Source organism: Lepisosteus oculatus, chromosome 2, assembly GCF_040954835.1.
Source record: "Lepisosteus oculatus isolate fLepOcu1 chromosome 2, fLepOcu1.hap2, whole genome shotgun sequence".
NCBI lineage: Eukaryota > Metazoa > Chordata > Actinopteri > Semionotiformes > Lepisosteidae > Lepisosteus > Lepisosteus oculatus.
Window position 1 is genome coordinate 43084493 of NC_090697.1, and position 11138 is coordinate 43095630.

Genomic DNA, 11138 nt, shown 5'->3' on the forward strand with positions numbered 1-11138 from the left:
ATGTTCTGGCACCCATGTACTGTAGCATAGCTGGGCAATGAATACTGTATGTAAAGTATCATGCAAATTGGATGTATTTCAACTCAATTTCCAGAGAAATCAAAATTGCCATGTTAGCAAGTGGTATCAGAATTTTTATTGCACTTTTTAGTCCCATGTGAAACCCTTAATTTTGTACCTAAACATAATGAACCACAGAGGATTTTACAGGACATTGGAACTTTATTGTAAAACATTTTGGTCAAAAGCTTGTCCATGACTGGAAGGTTAGAGTTATTGTATCTCCTCTGTCTGCCCATCGATAATCAGTAGTGGGGATCACCTGCAATTTATTCTCTTGTGAGACTTTTTTTTTCATACTTGCTTTTTTCTGTAATTGTCTGCCTATGCACACCTGCCATGTTGCTAAAATCATTCTGTTCAAAATGTTCTCATCTAATATTTTTATGTAGCTTCTCCTTGGGCTATTTAAGATTCTTAGCCATTTCAAACTCTTGATGTGACAGGCCTGCCTCTTCTCAGGTAAATTGTGATGCCTAAGCACATGAAAAAATCACAGTGGAAAGGAAATTATGGTGGAAATGGTTTATTTTAGTAAGGCTTGTCATAGTAGAAACAAAAGAAGATCTAATCTAACAATCAAACAGTAACTATCACTGTGCATCCCTTTATACAGTATTCCAAACCTAGGCTAACTGAAACCCATGTAAGAATGTGACTCTCATCCTTCACCAGTTATCTAATTAATTACTTAATTCACCTCATGTGAATGAATATTCAAGAGGCTGAGGTCCAAACAACCTCTATTGACAGGTCAGCTGAAACTAATATAACACTCCTGCTGGCCTGTAACAATTACGTTCTTTTCATGATCATTTCTAGCTCTTGTATTTTGAAGTACTTTGGAACTTGATTTTGCTGTTTAAGTTTAAAATATGGTCAATTTCCAGAACAAATGGAAATAAATGAATACATTTCTCTGTTTAAAACAAAGTTAATTTCTATCAAAGAGTAAATTATAACCTGCTTGAATGCATGTGCTCTATGAGAAGAGATAAAGATTAATTGTACTTTTGCCTGTTCCTTTGAAGCCAATGCACACTGACTCAGATGTGTCCAATAAAATAGTAATGTTTGGTGGGACACTTCATTTTAAACTAATATTTAGTGAGTAGCTTTTGATTAAGCTACTGCTAAGAACTGAACATATAATTCCCAAAAATGCATGGTGTGGGCACCTCCAATAGTTTTTTTATCTGTTTTCAATTTCAGTTCTACTTTGGAAAAAAAAAATTCTAACACTTTTACTTCGAATTAACAATAGATATCCAACAGGATATCAAAGAGAAAAGCTGGCATCTTGTAAAGCACTGTGCTAACATGCAATAAGCTGCAGTAAAGCAATTTGAGTGCAAAAGCTACAAAGCAGCTGGCAACTCAACCTAGACCCATTACTGCAACAAGTCATACTGAGAACTGTGTCTCATAGTGAGAACTCTGTACTCAAGAAAAAATTAACTGTGGTAAATGGGTCGAGAAGCACCGTAATGATGAGGGTAATGAAGTATGTTTCCTTGAGAGCACACTCATACTGTATTGCATAATGTCAATGTAGTTATTTTTTTAATTAGAAAATATATACATAACAGTATGCATTTAAGAATCGATCGATCCCTCCATTTTCTAACGACTTCTTCCAAACAGCGTTGCAGGGGAGCTGGAGCCTATCCCAGGAAGCAACGGGCATAAGGCAGGATACACCTTGGACTGGGGGGTTGCTATGCCCACCCACACTGCACCTCAGTGTGCGTGTCACAGTTGCAGTGGCAGGCAGCCACACCTCTGCCCTGCCTCGGTCGTCAAGGAGAGAGGATATGCAGAGTACCCGTCTGTACTGAGATTCTCCCAGCAGCAGGTGCTCTGAAGGAGTTTAAACCCTGATCGATCCCTCCATGGTGACCCAGCACATGTACAACATTTTACCTCCTAAACCACCTTCCAGTGTCCCAGTAGAGCTCTTTCTTTTCCTGGTTTCCAGTTCACTTAGGCTCCGACTGGGAGCTCTGCCCACGGCTGTGCTGTCCAGAGGCTGCTGGGTGCTCAGTGGGAAAGGGAGGCCAGGTTCCCGCTTCAGACTAGAGCTCAGCAGATGACTCTCTCGACCCAGTCTGCACCTTAGAAATCCCCTGAATCCCCTGATGGTGTGTCCTGGTCTGCTTTAGACAGGAGAGCCCCCCCTCCAAAAGCATGTGCTCTGTTCATCCTGGCAGTTGCGCGCCTCCTTGAAGACTGTTCAGACTAGGAGTATCCTGTCCTGCCTACGGGCTGGGCCCCTCAGCCCTGCCCTACACTCTGGTGTGTGTTCAGACCCTGGAGAGGCAGGACCACCCTGTCCTGCATCTGCTTTCCCAGCACTTACGTCCTTGCATTCCAGTTCCAGTCCAAGTCCCAGCCTGCCTGCCTGCATCCCAGGTGACTCCGGAATATTGTTCGGTATCCCATGTGGCCCTTTCTCAGAGAGCCCAGCCACTAGGAATATGGACCACACCGAGGAATCCGACACCTTACACGACCCATGCTCCTGGACCCTTACTTCTAGGAATTTGGACTGTCTCGCCTCTGGTTGCCATTGCGTTGTGTCTGAGGTGCAGTGAGCTGGCCATTCCCTCTGGACCGACCGTGGATCTGCAACACCCACCCTTGTCCTCCCTTGTTCCCTGGGTGAGCGACACTGAGCGACATTTAGTGTAACACATTTCATGCCCTTTCCCAGAATGCAATGTGTAAAAAAAGTCAGTGATATACGTATGGTGACCCAATATTCAGCAGAGCTATGAGCAAGAGTGGAAGTTTTAAAATATTTTTTTTTTCTTGCAGCTGCATCAACATTGAACAGCAATGAATGATTAATGTTGTGGGCAGGAAGACCACAAAAAAAGGAAATGTCCAAGATATGATCTGTACATCTTGCATTGCTTTATTGCAGAATTAAGTATTCACAACCAGTAATTTATAATGAGTATGTATCTACTGTATCATTCTCTTGAAGGCTCCAAGGCCAAAATGTTGTTTCCTTTCTTTTCTTTTCAGCATGGAATAAACCTGTTACCTGTTCTTTTGCAGCCTACGCATGCTGACGCAGCTTCCTGCTTGAACTAGCATTTTCTTTTGTTTGGTCGCTGCTTTTCCACCGTGTTTTTGGCTTGCTTATTTTAGCTGTTTTTTATTGATAGTGGGAGTTTATTCCAGGCACTATCTTTTGTTTAATGGTTTTTATTATAAGCTTGCTATGACCCTCTTTGTTGGAGCAGCTTGCCTTGGTAAAGGGCTGCCTCCTGACATCTGAGAATGATACATTTACTCTGGACTGACTGTACAACCTTGGATCACTGTTTTTACAGACTTACTGTAATCTGTTTTTGGTTTCCTAATCATGATCTCTTGTTTTGTCTCAAGACTGAGTCTACAACCCCTCACTTCCTGTAATAGTAAACAGTATACGTTCACTGCCACAGTTTCAGAAGTCAGAAGATGTCTACAGGTATATTAGCCTAAGGGGCTTTTGTTGCATTTTATGTTATAACAATGCCTCTTACTACAATATTAGTGCTATCTTGTCTAATACATGTGTCTTATTAGTGATACAAAGGCTTCAGTATGTCTAGAATTCTGTGGTTTGTTTATTAAGTCAACGTACTGTGCTTCAGCACATACAGTTTGGTAACTCACATTTTGTGTTAATTGCAGTGGTTTCCTGAAGCCTTTAAGGTTGTCCTGCTCGTGTATTGTGTAAGGTCCTGAATGGCTTAACTCCAGGTCATCTTATTGCATGAGCATTGTCTGACTCATAATCTGAGATTGGCTGATTCAGGCCCCACTCAAAGCAACCTCTTGAGCACCACATCTGGAGAACTATCAGTTTAAATCTATTGGAGTCTCTCACTTTTTAGCTTTGCTCTTGGTTCTTCTAATTTGAAGTATTTTATTAAGTTTCTTTAAGGTTGGTTAAATTTATTACATTGCTATTGTAGAGGGATTTCTTTTTCCTTAAAAGTGCTAATATTTTTTTGTATTATTCATTTTGTGTATTAGTAATTTATTTTAGTAATTGATTGTACAGTATCTTTTCCTTTTCTTCTCTTCTCCTTCGGCCCTATTTTAACATCATTACATAATTTAACAGACAAGGTACTGGTGCTTCTGTCAACAGTGTGCCACTGGTACAAGTTATGGAGATGAATGATCACAGAAACTTCTTCATTACCAAGAATGTCAAAGGGAGGCACTGCTTGGTCTTGGTAGCCCCATTGAGATTTGTGAACCCATGGATACTCCTGTAATTCTGGTTCATTGTAAGAGTAGCCATATAGCCCCCCAGCAGGAACTGAGCTGTTATATACCACAGCCATTGACAAGCCATAGTGTAAATGCTCATAGGGATATCACACTGCTCTCCTTCTGTTGCTGAAGCCCACACCTGCCAAGCTGTTGTAACAGACAAATAAGTTCTGGATCCCGAGATGAAGTTTAAACAGATGAGTTTTATTGCATGCAAGGAACAATAAAACCGAAGTATTGTTCAAAGTACAGGTACAAAACTTCCAGTTTATATAACACTTTTGTGCTGCTTCTGACATAGTTCGTTTCCATGGTAATGGGGGGAGGTCACGGTGTTCGGACAGTTCACAGACTTTGGCCACTTTTAATGGTCAGTGTTAGGTTTCCTTCCTTGGGAGGGTGTCCTAGCTGGCATCTGGAATCCTTATCAGTTATCCCCCTTTCCTGCCATAAATCTAAGCCTGGAATGTCTTGTGTCACAAGAGGTCCAGTCCTTGTGCAGAAAGGAATCAGTTAACCCCTTCTTCACATCTTATATCTTTCTTCAAAGCTAACCGATTACTCCTTGCTTCAGTCAACTAGGGAACCTAATGTTGAGAGTAACCTAACATTTCCTTTTAGTTTTCTGGCCACCAACTATGGGGTGATATCCCAATGGTGATATGTGTACAGTAAGTTATGTAGTGTATTTATTGATGGTTGAATGGAAGGCACCCTCTGCACAGAAAGTCTACTTGGAAGTTACTGTAGGTTTTCTTGTGCTGTTAGAGTAGTCCCAGGGTGTTACTTCCTTGCAAACTGGAATCTAAGAGGCACCAAGGGACTTTGTTCTTCAGGTAAGGAATGCTTCTACCTTCGGAAGTTTGGAAGTTTTTCTGCCTTTGGAAGATGTTGTGCTAGATGGTCTCATGAAAACCTGGTTTCAGTCTCTTAAGTATTTAGACATAGGATCTTATGAATTAAAGTAGTATTTTTGTGTAACATAACTGTATCAAAATCACATTTATCAATGTGTTGCATGTCTACTTAGTGTACGCCTTTTGTTTGTCCTTTGAAATTGGTGACACCAGTGACTCATTAAGTCATTTCTTGCAGTCCATCTGAAGACGTCATTAGAACTGGACAATTTCCATCCCTGCTTTTTCTCTTTTGAAGACTAAGGCAGATTAACATATTCTTTCCTGTTCTGAGCTGCCCTGAGCTTCTATGTAGCTGTGTGTCACCTCAGTTATCATGACCTTAGAAGAATTAGGACTGCATGCAAAAGTCATGTCTTATATACAATAGTTTTTGCAGTTCCATTTATAGCTCACAAAGTTCTAAATTTAATGATCATTCTCATCATTATTGGCATGAGAAACTGAAGTTGTTTTTGTCACATTATGATTCCATATTTCCTTTTCCATTAAGTAACGGGATGGGAATGAATGATACACATCATAAAACTTATGTAATCAGTGTATGCTTGGAAGCATACCACATTGAAAGTGCAAATTGCATCTGAAATATTTTTGGAATAAAACACACATGAAAACAATTAAATCTGAAACCATCAAATGTATTGTCCCACAAATCAAAATAGAATAATATGATGCACATAAAAATATCATGCAGTGAATTTTTATTCACATATTGTACTGCAACCAAACATCATTTGGAAGAAAGTCTCTGTCTCTCAGATAATGATACCATGTTTATCCAATTATCCTATGTAATCATGCTTTGTATATACTGGAATGTCCCAATAAGCATTTCCAAACCACTTCAAATACCGCAGAAACACCATTACTGCACGTTAAAGATATTAGAATTTAAATCACGTGATAGGATATGTTGATGTCCTATACGTGCAGCAATCCCAAATGGATAAACAGATAATTCTCTCCTGAATGTAAAAATATGTTAAGAAAAACATTATAAAGAGGAATTAAAATACCTTAAAAGAGAACAGAGAAGTGTTAAAACTAATATACAGAATTGTTGAAAATACAAAACAGTTAAAAGATCTGACAATACAGATGGATTAGGGTAACACACCTCACATTTCAGAATGTGAGTTGGGAACCAGAACACTCACAGTTACCTAAGTATCCTTCCACAACAGTCATCATCAGGCTTACTGTACATGAACATAGTATTCTGTGTCTTGTACAGTATTTTGCTTAACATACCAAATGTATTGATAGTTAGGAAACTGTTAGACCTGAAGATTTAGAGGACTGAAGTGTATGCACTGATTTAGTTAAATGGAACACAAATCAAAGTAACTAGCTTTCTTCAAAAAATACATTTCAAAATGATGGCTTAAGTTCCTGTACTTTTAAGAGCTTTTTAATAATAAAATAGTAAGTCTACTAAAATGGTAGAATTTCACCGATGATGGTGCAAACGCACTCATGACTATATATAGTGTACGCAAGACAGAGGAATGCTACATTTTTACAAATTTTGCCAAATGCATGCAGAAGTACTGTATGTCATTCTGTCAAATAAGTTTATTCTGCAAAAGATCTGATGTGGCTTTTGTATACAGATACAAATATACAAACACTACATGTGTACATGGCCCCTGTATGAACATGTCCTTTAAATGATGGAGCTTTTGCAGCTTTTTTTTCTTCAATTTATCAGTTGCAAAGCACTTTAAAATGTGGAGGAAAATATATATTTTTGTAAATAAGCCTCATGTCTGTAGATAAAATGCTTTATTAATGTGTTACCCGCACTAAAATGAATTCCAAATGTTTAAACACACTGTCTCGTGTTGAATAACATATTGCTGAACAGTTGGTGATCAAATGACTGCATAGCTGAACTGGCCAAGTGAGAGAATATTGGCTGTATTCCTTATGTGAAATCATCATTCATTTATACTCATTTCAAACACAGCTTTCCTATTTCGCACTCCACACCAGGCACCTCATAATTTCCAATATTCATCTACACAGCAGTTGTCTTACTGGCAATTGTTTAATGCAGACTTCAAAGATAGAAATACAAGTCATATGGTAGTCAAAGGTCATATCAGTACACGTCACAAGAACATGCACCTGTATGTGTGCTCTGTGGTGAATTAGTGTAATATTTGGGTGTTTGCCCATCTTCCCCCTGTGGTTGCCATGGCTCTCCAGCTAAATAAGGATAAAGTGGTTGTTGGAAATGGAAGAAAGCATTTTCATTTCCATTTTTGCATGTTGATAGAGAGAAAGGCATTGTGGTCTTGAACTCTGTGATGGGGCTTTCTCTCCAAATGATCTTTGGGCATCAAAGAGACAGATTAAGTAAATGCTCTTTGATTTTTTCAAGTGGGTCTATTCAAAAGGTCTCAAAACCATGAATTATTTAATGAATTATTTAATTTGTTTGTCCAGAAGTGTTCAGGGTAGTTATCAAATGCAAAGGGTTCACTGCAAAGATGACCTGTTTCTCTCTACTTTAGCTGCAAGGATTTAAAATCACTCTTCAACATATAAGGTGTAATCCAATTGTGAAATGCCTGATTTGTTTTCCACCCTGAACTCTTAATTAGTTAATCGAACTAACAATGTGTTTGCCTGGATCAATTTAATTGACATTTGTAGTCTTTAGATGTAGGTGACCCAGAGGAAAGAGGCTGAGTTTTATGTATTCAAATGTGGCCAGTCTACTTCATACATACTGTACAGTATCTACTGTATGACAGAGACAATAAAAAAACCTTCATAAATTCATAAATAAGAAATACTGACCTTATGGTTGTGCATTTATTGTTTTGTCTGTGTTACTTTTCATACTGTACATAGCACAACATAATGGTAACAAACTAAAACAGAACAGTCCAAAGGTCCAAATTAAACCAGAGTGTACATACTGTACCACTGAAGGCAACATAAGAAGTGTACTTAAAGTAATGAGGTGAAACCTAATTTACTGTGGAGACCTGAAGAAACTTGATTACTAAATCCTGGCATTGTGACAATACAGGGCAAAGGCAAAGGCAAAGTCACAGAAGGTGTAGATTATGGGCTGAGAATTTGACACAGTCTCGTATCTTTACTCATTTCAATTCCATACTGTGGCTCCAGGAGTCAAGAAACATTTCTCAGCTGGCCACAGGTAATTAAGGCCAAAAGAATGTTTGCACTGTGTTCAGATGTTTTCAATGAAGGCTGCACTCAGGGTATATACTGTAAGGGTGGGATACATCAGAGCTTGTTGTCTGTGTAATCAAATGAGGAAGGGTTTTGAAAAGGGGTTCTTGTCCTTCAAACAAAAGAAAGAAGTTAATGCATGGCAAAGATTAGTCATTAGGAATAAAAACTGATAAGTAGCTTAGCCACATAACCTTTCAGACAGTTTGGGCAAGAGTATAGGAAGAATGCCAGTAGAAAGAGCAGATTTCCTTTTGCTTTGTAATGGCTACTGGTAAATGTAGTGCCCCAAAAAACCCTGTTAACAGGGAAAAAATACTTAAATATCAATAAGCACTGATGTGTTGTTGTTTCCACAGGCCAAACAAGTGTAGCTGGAGTAATTACCATCCCAAGTTGTCACTGTAGCTACAAAAAAATGTTTACATTTGCTGAATTTTACTCCTTTGTAATCATCAGTTCGTACTTTAGCCCCCACATTTTGTCCATTTCCCATATCATCTGCAAGCAGCCCTGTGTATGTGTACTCTGGCAAAACCCACAGTCAGATTAATTTGCCTACAAGACACAAGCAAGAAATCTGTTCCAAGGACGTACTGAAAAGATCATGGAAAAATCCCAATGGGCAGGTCTGAACTAGAAAAATCTTTTCATTAGCTTGGATTACATCTCCTAGTAGAAGGAAGTAACCAATTCATTGATTGAAAAAAAAAACATAACTGTTCAAATATAATACATTGTGTTATTTTTGTAAAATAAGTGTTTTATAAGTATATCCAGCTGAAATAAAAATATTTTCTTACAACTATTAGATCATAGCACTGAGTTACTGGAATCAATAGCTCCTTGGAAGCTTAATACATTTTTTGGGTATGTGCCCTTTTTCTTTAGGAATCCAAGCAGAATGCTTCAGTTACTCTCAGACCTACATCACTGCAGAAACAGTTCTATAAACTGTCTGTTAAAGGTCCTATGAAAATGTTGTTATTTAAAATAGGAATTAAAACACTTAAGCATTTAAAAACAATAAAGATTACATTTTATAAAGTCATTGGAAAGAGGGAAAATAAAGAATATACATCTTAGCTGCACCCTGTACTTTCCAGTGGAGGTAATGCTGGAAAAAAATAATTAGACTTTTTTTCTTCTTGTTAATGTACAGTATAGAATTCTACTTTACCCATTTGAATTTGAACAAAAGGAAAGCTTTAACTGATCAGTTGAACTGTAAATATTTTTTTGTTTGTGAATTCAAATAACTTCAACTTAAGCCCCTGCATTTTTTAAAACTTATATTCTAACACTATAGACTGTGGTGTATATGCAAGCCAAGTTTCTATTCTTTGGAATGCAAGCTAGCTATTTGGTTGTATTGTCTTTTCCCACTGCTGTCTAACTACTTGTTTTACCTCATTTGGCTTACTGGAATATTCATTGTGGATTTTTGTGTCTCCAGACATTCCTGTTTATTCTTAACCTCAGGGTTTCTAAGAAAAAATTCATTTGATGATGTGTGCAATATTTATTTTCTCTGGAAAGGTGAAGTGACTAAAACGCATAAAAGACTCCAAAATAAAAGACTCTTATTCTTCTTATTATTATTACTCTTTTATTCTTTTCTAAGATATGTTTTTTTTCAGTTTGTTTATATAACCCAATACACTGTATGAAGCAAGGCATGGCTTTATTGTATTATTGATATGTAAATAGCATATGCCAGAAGAGTTGAGGCAACATTTTCAGAATTAGACAAATATTACACCACATTCTCGCACAGGCTACTGGATATGAAAGGCTAACGTCTTACAGGACCTCTTATTACAACATCACTGTAAGGGAGTCTATATCTCTGGTGTCCCAGGAAGGAGGTGGTTATTGTGAATCTTAAAACTAAGGACGTAGAAGACTAAGATTAGAACTGCACCAAAATGATAGCTGACAGAATAATAATTGAACAAAGGTGTTGGCAAGAACACTCAAAGGCACAACTGATATACTTATAAATCCTGTAAAGGTCAGCTGGGCTATCTTTTGGGAAAATACATGCAAAGATAGATGAGTTTTCATTTCTTATATATACAACCCATAGTGAAGCACTGTGTTATCTGACAGTGATGTTTGTGAGGAACAAAATGTATCCGGCCCTACAGTAGATTGAAAAGGCCAAAGTAAAGAATAGTGAGTTTTAGGCTTTTATTGTCAGAAAAGACTGATTTTATACTTCTGACAATGACACTCACATCTGGTCTAAAATCAAGTATTAGCTGTTTTATGAAGTGTTATTATAAAAGACTTAAGTTTTCTATATAAAATGTGATGTGACTCACTGTCAAAGTGAAAACCTTACAAATATGGTAATCCAATCATGTCAATGGGAACATCCTGGTACAATCTTTATTACTCAGGGTTTCTTCCATTCATCTATTTTCTAACAGCATTATCCCAATACAAGGCACTGGGGAAGTGGAGTCTATCTTGGAAAGCAACAGGTTAAGGCAGGATACACACTGGACAGGACGCCAGTCCATCACAGGGCGGACACAGACACACACTCTATATGCAAGTATGTTTTAGAACTGTGGGCGGAGACCACAGCTCCAGGTGCAAGCCAAGAATAATTTATTTTAAAAATAATATCTTTTTGATTTGCTATTTGTACAGATTGTTATT